Source organism: Cydia amplana, chromosome 23, assembly GCF_948474715.1.
Source record: "Cydia amplana chromosome 23, ilCydAmpl1.1, whole genome shotgun sequence".
Classification (NCBI taxonomy): Eukaryota; Metazoa; Arthropoda; class Insecta; order Lepidoptera; family Tortricidae; genus Cydia; species Cydia amplana.
Window position 1 is genome coordinate 6,272,184 of NC_086091.1, and position 15,845 is coordinate 6,288,028.

Here is a 15,845-nt window from a genome sequence, read left to right on the forward strand (position 1 = left end):
GTAATTGCAACGTTTTTGGAAATTCAACCCCTAAGGGGGTTAAAAAGGGGATGAAAGTTCGTCTTAGGGTGCAAATTTTATTTTAAGCTAGGAACTTGAAACTTTGCAAATAGGTATTAAATTAAGATGCAAGAAAACAAATTTCAGCGTTTTTAAAAATTCATCCCCCAAGGTGGTAAAACATGAGGTTAAAAATTTGTACGGATATCAAATATTTTTGAGAGTGCGGGACTTGACTCTTTGTATTTCGGGATATTATTAGAAGACAGGAAAAGTTATTTCAGCTTTTGGTAAAATTCATCCCCTAACAGGGTTAAACAGGGGTTGAAAGTTTGAATCCATTACAAATGCTTTGAAACTTCTTAGAAAGGCATAATAGCCGATTACAAAAAAAAGTAATTGCAACGTTTTTGGAAATTCAACCCCTAAAGGGGTTAAAAAGGGGTTGAAAGTTCGTCTTAGGGTGCAAATTTTATTTTAAGCTAGGAACTTGAAACTTTGCAAAAAGGTATTGAATTAAGATACAAGAAAACAAATTACAGCGTTTTTAAAAATTCATTCCACAAGGTGGTAAAACATGAGGTTAAAAATTTGTACGGATATCAAATATTTTTGAGAGTGTGGGACTTGAATCTTTGTATTTCGGGATATTATTAAAATACAGGAAAAGTTATTTCAGCTTTTGGTAAAATTCATCCCCTAACAGGGTTAAACAGGGGTTGAAAGTTTGAATCCATTACAAATGCTTTAAAACTTCTTAGAAAGGCATAATAGCCGATAACAAAAAAAAGTAATTGCAACGTTTTTGGAAATTCAACCCCTAAGGGGGTTAAAAAGGGGATGAAAGTTCGTCTTAGGGTGCAAATTTTATTTTAAGCTAGGAACTTGAAACTTTGCAAATAGGTATTGAATTAAGATACAAGAAAACAAATTTCAGCGTTTTTAAAAATTCATCCCCCAAGGTGATAAAACATGGGGTTGAAAATTTGTACGGATATCAAATATTTTTGAGAGTGCGGGACTTGAATCTTTGTATTTGGGAATATTATTAGAAGAAAGGAAAAGTTATTTCAGCGTCTGGTAAAATTCATCCCCTAACAGGGTTAAAAAGGGGTTGAAAATTTGTATGGCGTTCAAATTTTATTTTAAGCTAGGAACATGAAACTTCAAAAAAATATATGTTATTAAAATACAAGAAAACTAATTTCAGCGTTTTTGAATATTCATCCCCTAAAGTGGTGAAAAAGGGGTTGAAAATGTGTATGGATATCAAACATTTTTTCGAACGCGGGACTTGAATCTTTGTATTTCGGGATATTATTAAAATACAGGAAAAGTAATTTCAGCGTTTTGTAAAATTCATCCACTAACAGGGTTAAACAGGGGTTGAAAGTTTGAATCCATTACAAATGCTTTGAAACTTCTTAGAAAGGCATAATAGCCGATTACAAAAAAAAGTAATTGCAACGTGTTTGGAAATTCAACCCCTAAGGGGGTTAAAAAGGGGATGAAAGTTCGTCTTAGGGTGCAAATTTTATTTTAAGCTAGGAACTTGAAACTTTGCAAAAAGGTATTGAATTAAGATACAAGAAAACAAATTTCAGCGTTTTTAAAAATTCATCCCCCAAGGTGGTAAAACATGGGGTTGAAAATTTGTACGGATATCAAATATTTTTGAGAGTGTGGGACTTGAATCTTTGTATTTTGGGATATTATTAGAAGACAGGGAAAGTTATTTCAGCGTTTTGTAAAATTCATCCCCTAACAGGGTTAAAAAGGGGTTGAAAGTTTGTATGGAGTTCAAATTTTATTTTAAGCTAGGAACTTGAAACTTCGTAAAAATATATGTTATTAAAATACAAGAAAATTAATTTTAGCGTTTTTAATATTCATCCCCTAAAGTGGTGAAAAAGGGGTTGAAAGTTTGTATGGATATCAAACATTTTTTCGAACGCGGGACTTGAATCTTTGTATTTCGGGATATTATTAAAATACAGGAAAAGTAATTTCAGCGTTTTGTATAATTCATCCCCTAACAGGGTTAAACAGGGGTTGAAAGTTTGAATCCATTACAAATCCTTTGAAACTTCTTAGAAAGGCATAATAGCCGATTACAAAAAAAAGTAATTGCAACGCTTTTGGAAATTCAACCCCTAAGGGGGTTAAAAAGGCGATGAAATTTCGTTTTAAGGTACAAATTTTATTTTAAGTTAGGAACTTGTAACTTTGCAAAAAGGTATTGAATTAAGATACAAGAAAACAAATTTCAGCGTTTTTAAAAATTCATTCCCCAAGGTGGTAAAACATGGGGTTGAAAATTTGTACGGATATCAAATATTTTTGAAAGTGCAGGACTTGAATCTTTGTATTTGGGGATATTATTAGAAGACAGGAAAAGTTATTTCAGCGTTTTGTAAATCCCCTAACAGGGTTAAAAAGGGGTTGAAAATTTGTATGGATATCAAACATTTTTTCGAACGCGGGACTTGAATCTTTGTATTTCGGGATATTATTAAAATACAGGAAAAGTAATTTCAGCGTTTTGTAAAATTCATCCACTAACAGGGTTAAACAGGGGTTGAAAGTTTGAATCCATTACAAATGCTTTGAAACTTCTTAGAAAGGCATAATAGCCGATTACAAAAAAAGTAATTGCAACGTGTTTGGAAATTCAACCCCTAAGGCGGTTAAAAAGGGGATGAAAGTTCGTCTTAAGGTGCAAATTTTATTTTAAGCTAGGAACTTGAAACTTTGCAAAAAGGTATTGAATTAAGATACAAGAAAACAAATTTCAGCGTTTTTAAAAATTCATCCCCCAAGGTGGTAAAACATGGGGTTGAAAATTTGTACGTATATCAAATATTTTTGAAAGTGCGGGACTTGAATCTTTGTATTTGGGGATATTATTAGAAGACAGGGAAAGTTATTTCAGCGTTTTGTAAATCCCCTAACAGGGTTAAAAAGGGGTTGAAATTTTGTATGGAGTTCAAATTTTATTTTAAGCTAGGAACTTGAAACTTCGTAAATATATATGTTATTAAAATACAAGAAAACTAATTTCAGCGTTATTGAATATTCATCCCCTAAAGTGGTGAAAAAGGGGTTGAAAGTTTGTATGGATATCAAACATTTTTTCGAACGCGGGACTTGAATCTTTGTTTTTCGGGATATTATTAAAATACAGGAAAAGAAATTTCAGCGTTTTGTATAATTCATCCCCTAACAGGGTTAAACAGGGGTTGAATGTTTGAATCCATTACAAATGCTTTGAAACTTCTTAGAAAGGCATAATAGCCGATTACAAAAAAAGTAATTGCAACGTTTTTGGAAATTCAACCCCTAAGGGGGTTAAAAAGGGGATGAAAGTTCGTCTTAGGGTGCAAATTGTATTTAAAGCTAGGAACTTGAAACTTCGTAAATAGGTAGTTAGGTAGTAGGTTTTATTACTGAAAATCTTCTAAGGGGGTTTAGAGGGATTATATCGAGGACAATTTTATTCAGTTAGGGGCTTGAAACTTAGTAGGTTGTGAAAGACAAGTCTCATGCATTGTATAATATTAATAATTAAGAAATGATTAACCGTCCTACCGCAATCTCTTGCTGCATAATGTTCTAAGCTAATGTAGAATATATAACCACCAATATACAAATCCACGCGTACGAAGTCGCGGGCAACAGCTAGTTATGGTATACTTGTGTAATTTTCGTATACATAGTGAAGACGGCTTTTCCATGTCAGTCTTATTAGCATTTATTTGAGGATTCAATTCACCTGGCCTGGAGGAGAAGTTTTCACAGGATCCTTAAGTACTTGCTATATTGGTACATGGGCGACGACCGTACACTATGTAGTTTTAATTAAGTGGTAGGGTGTGATATATGTACATGTGTAACAGCACCACTTCCAATACGGACAGTTTACCCAATTAAGCGCTAGATGGCGCTAGCGGCGAGATAGATCGCGCAAGCGTTAGTCTATCACAGTTTCATGGCATGTATTAGACATTAGTATGCAAACCGCTCACTAGATGTCGGTGGCATCGAGATAGAACGCGCAAGCGTTAGTCTTTCGTAGATTAGTTCTAAGTTTGATTTTTGCTTATTTGATAGATTCGATAGGTAACACGGTAGCTATACGAAGTATCAGCTGCTCTGGGCACTTTCTATCTAGAGATACTCGGAGACTGATTACTTAGTAATTGAAACCGGTGGTTGCGTTCGTGCTGAGGGTGTTTGCTCCTGCATACTCTTGTGGGTCTGCACCTTTACACGGGCAGTGTTGCCTTTTTTGTGCACTGTTACCAATTGTAAAAATCTGCCAAGTTCAAAAATAAATCAGTAGTCGTTAACTTACTGTCTTTTGCTGATTGGAACGCCCCATCGATCCCGCCACTTACACATGTATATTATACATAGACATGTATCACAGCTGACTTGGGTCAACTCGCGGGTAGGTTAAGATTTCATATATAAATATTTAAATGTCATGTTTTGGTGGTAGTTTTGTAACTCTCTTCGAAATACATCTTTGAATACGAACAACGTGTTTGGCCTTTTTAATTAATTACATAGTTCCTGGCTCCCATATATCTCAGTTTTTTTTTCTTGTATTATACTTATAAAAAAATTAAATAAAAAAAATTAATATGCGTTTATTTCGGACAGCGTATCCATATTACATACACAACACAAATAAATTTACAAAACACAAAAACAATAAATTAACATCCACATTATCACATAGGTACCTACTTACATTAAATTATTCAATTAAATAATAGTATTTTATGCAACCGTTGTTTAAGAGAGGTCAAAAAAGGCGAGTGGCGTGAGTAACAATTTGAGGCGAAGCCGAAAATTGTTAATAAAGACGCCACAAGTATTTTTTGACTCAGTTAAACAACGTTGCATACAATACTTTTTCTACGACCAAGCACTTACTTTGAAATAAAATTGTAAATTTAACAAATATTTTTAATTCAAGAAGTAGCAAAAATGGAGGCTACGGGCGGGAAAAGAATGAATGAATGAATGAAATTTAAAAAAAAACATGTTTATGGTTCACTTATTTGTCAGAGATGACATTTAAAATAAGGTTGGCAACACTGTATTTCATTCAATATTTTTAAGTGGTCATTACACGAAGTATCGTAAAATCGCCAAAAAGATACTGCGTGTATATGCTATGCATAAATTATTTTTTGGGGAATAGACTAAAGACTTATCTTGACAACTATAAGGTAGGGTTTTAAATTTAAAGGTGTGTGCACGGCCCTTTAAATGACAAATAAAAGTACGGGAGTAGAAAAAATATATAAATTAAATTAAATTATAAATTCAACTACCTGGGTAAATTTTTGAAGAGGGTGTTTTTCGACATTTGTATGGCAATTTTTTATTTTTGGAAATTTAGATTTATAATCATCGATTTAGGAAGGATTCTTTACAACAGAAAATATACTGTACGAGGCAAAACTCTCCTTTTTATAGTTAGCTAAATATGGACGTCTAAAGATCGACATTTGTATGGCACTATTTAACCATTTTTAAGGCGCTTAAAACATGTATATGGCATTTTTTCGTCATTGTATGGCAGTATCAAAATGTTAATGTCACTATTTATTAATTTTGTGGCATTTGTAAGACCCTGACGACATTTGTATGACGCCTTTTCGACATTTGTATGACACTATGTCGACATTTGTATGCCACAATCGACATCTGTACGGTCAAAATAGCCGTACAAATGTCGCCATACAAATGTCGTCAATAATATTTTTTGGCGAAATTTCTTACACCATATTACCGATTCACTTATTTATTTTACTATATATTTTAACACTATATTTGCAACTACTATTATGAAATACACACTTTTATTTCGACTGTGTACCAACATATGAAGTGTCCATACAAATGTCATTGTAGTCGTACCAAAATATATCGAAAGAGATTATTACCTGTTTTTACATAAATAAAACTGTTTCCACTTGCATACTTAATGGTGATAGACGCACAACTAACCGCACTATTGCGTCGTAAAGTTAATCTAATCGTTATTCAATACACAAAGAAGATTTTGGGGGTATCTTTAAGTCATAACAAAACAAGTGCCGCGCGGGACAACGATAAAAAGACTTCCCTTGTTTTATTAAATAACGCATTAAATTATCGAAAGCATTCAATAAATTCTCTAGAAAATTCTCTTTATAAAAATATAAAGCTATTAATAATACGTTGCCTACATCCAAAGTTATGATTTTTTGTATTGGGCTATGCCGCCACTGGGACACGCGAAAAACGGCAAATTTCGCCGTTTTTGGACCTTCAAATGCGATTTTGTCAGAAACAAATAATATTTAAGGTACAGTTGTACATTATTTTTAAAGTTTATAATACACTGAATGAAAATATATACATATCTAGTCTTTAAGTCCTATGGACTTCGAGTTTTAGCCGTGGCACAGCAAAAAATGCCTATTTGAAAATTGACCCACCTATAAAATATTTATTATAATTCTCCACATTCTCACTTGTCATAGTGCGCATGTGGCGCGTGAGACTTCGCCCAGTGGCCAAATATCGGGCTGTCATGAGCCCCTGCGACCGCGGTCAAGAGGCTGTTGACGCTGCCGCGCAGGCGCGCACACGGCGCATCAGAGACGCGACGCGTTTGCGCATAATGGCATGGAAATCGTCCGTGTGTGCCTCCGCGAACATCCCCGAAGCACTGCAGTACCGCGGCAGCCCCATCAGCATCCTGAACGCGTTATTGTAGAGGACGCGCAGCGCACTATAAGCTTTCTTTGTGCAGTTGATCCACAGGCTGCAAGTGTAAAAAGTTTGGCAATACGATCTGAACAAGGTTAATTTAACACTTGTTGTGCATTTTGCACAACAATATAAATAATAAATAAATAATTTGATAGTGTCCCAGGTTCCAGACAGAATATAGGCTGAAGATCATGCCTAAATTAATTCAGATTTATTTAACAGTACCTAAATTCAATTATTTATTGCCCCGGACACGTAAAAATGGCCCTCCTGAGAAATGCCCTTATCTCTCCTCCACATTGACCTCATATTATTATAGGGTCATTTTACGAAACTATTTATTTATTTCAGTTTATGATTTGTACGCTCTACTTGTGACGTACAGTTTTTACAAGGAAAAGGAGTAAAGTAAGTATTTACAAGGACAGTAGGTATGTAACTTTAAAAGTAAACTTCTGTTTAAGTAAAAATCCCTCCGCTAATCACTAGCTATATTCTGCTAAAATCATACTGCTATAGTATGCAGGGATCGATCGACATCCACATACAATTGAATTGAAAATATCTTTTTTTCTATCGAACCAATTTTAACTTTTTAAGGTTTTGCTTAAGGTCTGGTCTTGTAATTATAGTCTAGTTTCCAAGTGGATGTTTTATGCCATTAGGCCTTGATTAACGTGTAAAAATTCAACTTTGCTGTAGCCTCCTAATAATATTGTGTAAAAATAATGAAAGTACATTACGATACAAGTGCGAAAAATAGGAAATTCGCAACGAGTGGTGATATCGACACGAGTTGCGAATTACATGCGAATTACCTATTCGCACATGTATCGTACAACGTTTTACAGGACATCTGACCCTTTAAATTTTCGACATAGTTACGTAATGTGCTAATTATCGCATTAGTGCGGTAAAGTAGCATAATACTTAGGGCATACTGAAAATTCCTGGACTAGCCACTTAGAAAAAATAAGTCGTCTCATATATCAAAATCCAGAAACTTATACGGTGTGGCCCACGTAAGTGCTGTAAAGAAAATAATATAGGTATTTCTTTTACAGGGTAGAACCCACCACTGCGCAGATGCAAAGATGTATACTTATAATAGCCGTTATGTTATAATAGCATTTATCATACATTTATACTTGGACGTTGAGCCAATAGTCGCACAGATAATCAGTTGTCTCTACCCGGCAGCATCCGGCAGGTAAGTGTGGATATATTATAGTCATAGGACTCATAGGATAATTCGGCAGTAACTGGCCACTGTTAATGATTGGCCACCCTAAACTAAAAATGAATTCTATACATACACCTATTAACAGAATTCGTTTTAGTATAAGGTGGCTATTATAGTTATTTGAAGGCTAGCCAGTTATTGAAACCTTATACTAAAATAAAATCTGTTTATATGTAAATAGAATTCATTTTTAGTTTAGGGTGGCCAATCACTAACAATAACAATCAATTTCTAATAATAACAATGATTGTGTTGTTTAAGAATAAATGAAATGAAATGAACACTGACCAGTTACTGGCGAATTACCCTTTCACTTAAAAGTGTACCATGGGTATTTTCACTTAAAAGTGTACCATTTACTTTATTTCTGCTCATAACGAGGACTATCGATTTAAAAAGAAAAAACATGTGTTCCAAAAAAATTACAGTTATGTAGGTAACGCATTTTCCGATACATTTTTTATGGACACCCAAAATTTGTATCAAAAACTGGGGACCCGTTTTTGCTTTGTCTCGTGTGTCTGAGTCTAAATAACCCAAAAGTTGATGATTTTTCGAAAAAAGTAAATGGTACCATTTTTTCTGAAAACCCCCATATGAGCACGACTGTTATAGTCTCCTTTTTAAAAATATTACATTTTCAGTCAAAATGACTATTAGTCTAGTTTAGACTCTAGACAAAAAAAAATCAAAATCGCTCTCCTTCTTGATGCGACTGGCAAATCATATTACTTTTTGGCAACCGGGTTTTTTAACCTAATTAAACCCCGCTGAATCCGAATTTGCTAGTTGCCCTATCGAAATCTTGACCGGAAGTGAGATATTTGATATTAAAGGTCCCTTTTTTTAGTTTTTCGTAAATAACTTGTAAACGGTGCTGGCCCATAGCAAAAAAGGTTCTTAATGTTCTTATATTAATAACTAAATTGTTTTTTTTTTTTTTCAGTTTAAGTATGTGTTTTTACAAGGAAAGTGCCACACCTCCTGCTCCGCAATTATTCCTGACGCATTTTATTTTACCAAATCCAGTGAAATCCGTATTACAATCAGTATTACAATATGTTTATCAACTTTGATATATGTAATTAAATAATCCCATAATATGAGACTTGTTTGTTATACAAATCGATATTATTATTATTAGGGTGGTATCGGGCCTTTGAGTGTCACGTCGACCAGTATTGATCTATTGTGATGGCCCTTTAAAGTTCATTACTAATGCCCGTTGCATCCAAAAAACTACAGATGCTTTGGGCCGTAACGTTCTGTACCGGGTTGCAATACATGCCGCCCTGAGTAGGTACTTCTTTTTGACATTAGTGGTCCACAGGAACAGAGAATGTGCATTGCAGTCTCCTCTGACTCCTGGCCGAACTTGCATGTCGCATCTTGTTTCTTGCCAATTTGAAACATGTTCTTGTTCAACTAACAGTGTCCAGTCAGTATTCTAGTCACCGCGCAAGTTTTGTGCCTTTTGAGCCCCAGAAGCTCCTTAGCGATTTTGCTGTTGAACCCTTTGATTAGAGCTTTCGAGTGTACTTGTCCTTTAGCGATCGAATCGATTGCTCTCTTTTTTTCTAAGTCTCTGAGCAGAGAATATGCATCCCGTTTTGTGATTCCACAGAACGGTTCAGGCCCCGTAGACAACATGCCAGTCGCTAACTCTACGTAGCGATCGAAACGCAACTCTCACTGTCGCACTAATATGGAAGAATGATAGAGAGACACAAAGCGATTCGATGGCGACGCGCAAGCGATCGTCACCTTGGCTAGGCCGGCTGGGCCCTTCTGCGCCCTTTGTTGCAAGTTCGTCTGCTTCTTCGTTTCCGTTAATGTCGGAGTGCCCTGGTACCTTTGTTGGAGTTAGCCAGTGCATTTAGGTTTGTTTTACAGTTCTGGACTAGTTTTGAGTTTGACTCAAGGGATTCTAGTGCCAGCAGAACAGCCTGGCTGTCTGAGTTGATGTAGATATGTTGGTGTCTTAGTTTTCTGTCCAGGTTAATCTCCGCACATTTGTTGATGGCGAAGACTTCTGCCTGGAAGATTGAGGCCTTTGTGCCCATGCTGACGCTAGCTCTGAGCTTAGGTCTCTCACCATAGATCCCACATCCTACATCATTTCCTTTCTTTGAAGCATCTGTGTACCAGATGTGGCTTCCCTCTTCGACGTACATTTGGTTGTTAGTCCATTCCGCGTGGCCACGGCTTCGCCTGCGTCGGCGTTTGTTCTCGAGAGTAGCATATCGGACCACCACATTGTAGGTATTACATTTAAATTGAAGATTAATAATATAAACTATGATAAAAATTGCTATGAACGTAAATTAGTAATACATAAATGAAAAGCTGGTGCGCAAGAAACTGAATATGTACGATTGGTCGCAGCTGCTAAGTATTAGGTGTCCGCTAATGTTGTATCAACAGATGTATAAGGTGTTTAATAATATTTATGATCAATGTAAACAGGAGAAATCGGTTAACCATAAACGGGAAACTCAACCATGGGTGACCCGAGAGTTGTACAAAATGATAGTACAAAGTGTTAAGTTGAAATTTGTTTTTTATTACCTATACACGCATACCTACTGCATACCTATATGTACCTATGATGAGATGACCCGCCGCAGTTTAGTTGCAATAAATAGTCATAAGCGTATGGACCTGTTTTAATTTCTTCTAACACCTTCATTCCAAAATGAACCTTAACGACTAAACATTATGGTCCATCGACCACGGATATCATTTACGGTGACCTATTACGCGGAGTGAATTTATTGTAATTTGGAGTTAAATATGGACAAATCAGTGCAAAAAAGTGGACAATATAACAGATTAAAATGTGTTTAAGTGAATTAAAGTGAAAAGAACGACATAGACTGGTAAATTTAGAAATTACAACCAAATGTTTCTACAGCCGTTATTATCCGAACTAAATTGAACTGAGTGATTTGGCATGTTTCAAAGGACAGTGAAATAGTGCATTTATACATACACAGCGGCAAAATAAAATAGCATTGGACATTACGTACTTATATGCAGCGCGTACTTACCTACGTACTTATGCGCTTACCCTACACGGTAAAAAGTGAGTGCCGCGTTGGAACATTCTAGAACTTCGTGATTTGGTATTTAATTTGGTGATATTGTAACAGTGAAATTACACAATGGAGCAGATAGAAAAACGTATACTACTTCAGAAAGATACTTATGAAAAGATAGAAAAGGCTTATAGCAACTACAAAAAGTCGCCTAAGGAAAGGATAACTATTGGATATGTACAAGGAAGAATGGATACTTTAGATACTTATTGGAAGGAATTTAAGATAGTTCACGAGAAAATACTTCTATCGATTTCTGTAGAAGACAGACAATTATTTCCGTACTTCTCCGAGGATATGTTTGACCAGTTTGAGGAGTTGTTTTATACATACAAAGGAGAGTTGAGGACGGTGTTATTGAAGCTTAGTCCTGAAATCGCAACGGTGGACACATCCAAACAAACAGTGAGTAACACAAGTACATCCAATAGTGAAGTCCGTTTGCCTAGAATTTCCATACGTACTTTTAATGGGAATTATACAGAGTGGCAATCATTTCACGACCTTTTTGTGGCATTAATTCATAACAACTCGTCATTAGAAAACGTACAGAAATTACACTACCTGAAAAGTAGTCTGACGGGCGATGCTGAAGTATTATTGCGGCAGTTTTCTATCACTGGAGAAAATTATACCGAGGCATGGGCGATTCTGAAAAAGAGATATAACAACAAGAGATATATCGCGAATACAGTTTTTAAGAAGTTTTTTGGACAACGAGCGTTATCTCAAGAATCGGCTTCCGCGATTAAACAGCTGTTAGATACCACTGTAGAATGTATGAACGCGCTCAAGAATTTAGGTTTGCCTACCGATCAGTGGGATGCAATCGTCATGTTTGTCGTCATATCTAAGCTAGATGTCAGCAGTCATAAACAATGGGAAGAGACAATTAGTGAAGATAGTTGCGATGACTTGCCTGGATTTGAAAGATTGAAGCAGTTCTTGGAAACACGGTTTCGCACATTAGAGATGGTAGAACCTGCAAATAGAAGTTACAAACAACCACCGAGTGTTAAACCGAAGGCATTTCACACAACGGCTAGCAACGACGATCTGCAATGTACCTTCTGCAAAGAAAAGCACTACATACATCATTGTAAGCAGTTTAGCAAGCTACCTATTGAAGAGAGGTACAGCTACGTTCAAGACAACAACTTGTGCTTTAATTGTCTCGTACCTAATCACACTGTGTTTAAATGCAAACAACGCACGACATGTCAAATCTGCAACAAAAAACACCACTCCTTATTACATAGAGAGAAGAAGACAGTAAGTGAAGACAAACAGGTTACAACTGCAACGAAAGAGGATCCGCCTGCGCACACAAACGAAGAAAAGTTTGTCACCAAGGTCACAGCGCATGTGGCAAGCGGAGAACAGCCTGGTGAGAATATATGGTTGCCAACAGCACTGGTAGACGTCACATCGAGTTCAGGTCAGTCACACGTCTTCCGTGCTCTCATTGATCCAGGTTCAGAGGTGTCACTAGTAACATCAAAGGTCGTCGATTTATTAGGTTTAAAGAAAAACGATATCAGCGGCGTCATGTTTGGTGTTGGTGAAGGTAATCGCACATCTCTTAAGCACTTAGTATGTAGATTTACAGATTACGTCTAGATATGATACAAATTTCTCCTTTAATGTAAGCAATGCATATTTATTAAAGACTATAACGCGTTTGTTACCTGAAAGGGAAATTAGAGGTTATACTTGGCCTCAGCTTAAGGATATACAACTGGCTGACCCCACCTTCAACGTACCAGGTAGGATTGATATTTTACTTAGTGCGAAAATCTATGCGAAGATAGTAGATAATGGTTTGATTAGGGGGCCAGGTGACGTAATCGCGCAGCACACCCGTCTCGGGTGGATCTTGTCCGGTGATATTGAGATCAATTCAAACAGGTCTCATAATGTAAGGAGCTTTCACATCACAAGACAAGTCGAGGAAGATAATAATCTACTAAGTAAATTCTGGGAATTGGAAACAGAACTTTACACAACCAAGAAAGCTTGGTCTATAGAGGAAGAAAGTTCTGAAGAAATCTACAAAAATACAACGGTAAGAGATGAAACAGGAAGATATGAGGCACATCTGCCTCTGCAACAAACAAAAGAAGAAACAAGAAAGCTTTGCGGTGAAACAAAGCAGCACGCAATGACTAGGTTCCAACAACTAGAAAGGAAGGTCCAGAGAAATGACAAACTGAAAGAAGAAGCCACAACGGTCAGCAATGAATATTGGAATTTAGTTCATATGAAGAAAGTAGAAAAAGAAGATGAAAGGGAAGCTATTCACCTAGCCCCGCACCCTATAACTCGTGAGGATAAGGACACCACAAAAGTGTGGATAGCAAACGATGCGTCGTCGAAGGGCTCCAACGGTCGATCCTTAAATGACAGCATGCAGGTAGAGCCTACCTTGCAACCTGACCTACGCAGCCTCATCATTCGCTGGAGATGTCACGAAATCTGTGTGGTAGGCGATATAGTTAAGATATGTCGTCAAGTAAGGATGACAAGCAACCATACCGGTTTACAGCGGATAATGTGGCGAGAACGAGATGAAGCTTCTGGCAACATAGAAAGTTTATATCAGCTGTTAACAGTTATGTTTGGGATCGCTGCGGCACCTTGGTTAGCAGTACGAATGCTACGTCAACTCGCTGATGGTGATTCGGAAAGATATCCACTAGGCGAAGCAGTGACTAAGAACTCCTGCGTGGACGACTTGATGACTGGCCACGAAGACTTATCTGAAATGAAGGTAATATCTAATGAAGTTAATAAGTTAATAAAGGCAGGTGAACACATGCAGGAATGGTCAAGCAACTCTGAGGAGTTGTTAAAGTACTTACAAGAGGTTAATAGAGTCAGAAAAGAAACAGTGAACAGTCTGGAAATTAATCTAGATAAGGTGATAAAAATACTTGTACTTACCTGGGACAGGAACGAAGACACATTTAAAATCACCGTGATTTTACCGGAGCTCAGGAACCCTGTAACAAAAAGGTTAGTTTTATCCGATGTGGCGAGTCTCTTCGATCCCTTAGGGTGGCTGGCTCCAGTCGTCACAACAGCGAAGGTCAAGATACATAAATTATGGCTTTGCAACCATGGATAGTATGACGAGCAGCCCGCAGAATTGGTTACTTACCGACATGAGCTGAACGGACTGCAAGTGATCTCGACCTCACGGTGGATGACAATCACAGCAGGAATCAGAGCAAGAGAGTGGTGGACTGGACCAGAGTGGCTGAAACACAAAGATACCGAGTTCACTAGAGTTGACATTCTAGCAACAAGTTTAGAAATGAAAAAGACGTTCCACATTAACCTACGTGACACTCCTATCTGGGAAAGGTTCTCATCCACGGCAAAGTTGAAGAGAGTACTAGCTCAACGCCGAAGATTTATAAAATGGAAAAACAAGACAAGGCGAGAAGATTATTTGACAGCAGCTGAAATGGAAGAAATAGAAATGAGATATATAAGATATTACCAATATTTGATATATGAAGAGGAAATTAAGGATCTGAAAAAGAATGGTAAAATGAAGGCAAAGAGTTCTTTAATTACACTGACCCCATACTTAGATGAACATGGTCTGTTGAGGGTCGATAAAGATAGCTATTACACAAGTTATACGCAGTCGCAGTGTCGCCAGTGTCCGCTTAACTTACTTTACTCACAGGCCGCACGCTTGTATGCCACCAAGCCACCATAGTGATATATTCTAGATCCGAGTACAAATAGGTCAGTATCAATCATTCAGCTTTTAAAATATACCTACCTAATTCAAGTATAAAGGAAATACCTACTTATCCAGGTAAAACCTCTAATCAACCCAATCAGACTTAGGTATAGTCGCGAATAAAGTTAAACATTCATTACAGAACCGCTTACCCGTTATGTATCGGAATACATGTGCATACTTACTTATAAACGTAACTTGTAAACATTGAAATGGTTGAAATGATATTCCTAGTTATTTAACAAATAAACCACTCCGGTATTATTTCGCCAACATCAAACATCATTCAAAAAGAGACTTTATTGTGTTATAATAAGACTTATACTCGAGTGTGTTCATTAGATTGTTTAAAAAATATGAATAAGAAGTTTCTATATTCGTACTTAAACTAAATATTATTCACTAAAGACATTGTTTAGCTAACACCAAGTTTGTAGTTAAAAGTACCTAAAACCATCCATACAGCCCATTATAATTGAATCTTTATCAAATTACGTTAGCAAACAAGATGTTATGTTGTAAAATCGAATATTTTTATAGTTGTAAGTACGTAAAGATGTCTTACCTGCATGTTACATGCTACTATGTAAGATTACATTACAAATAGTTATTAATCAATTATTATTTCTTCTATTTGTAATCTATTTGCTTTAAGTATTTTGTTAAATTGCTCAGTTTACATTATTTAGAAGCGAAACAACGTAATTAGAAAACATGAACTATAGAAAATTGCACTTTATTTCTATGAATGTAAGGTTCAAAGCATTTTCTTTAATGTTGATAACATATGTACGTATATCTCTCAAATGTAAACGAGCAGCTGGGTGATGGGATTTTGTTTACTTCTTTAATATTATTGTTAGTTAATAGTTAGTATACATTTGTGGGTACCTAGCTTGACTAGTTATGTAGCACGTAATTAGCACCAAGCTAACTTGTTTGTGAGATAATAATATTCTCTAAGGCCCGACCA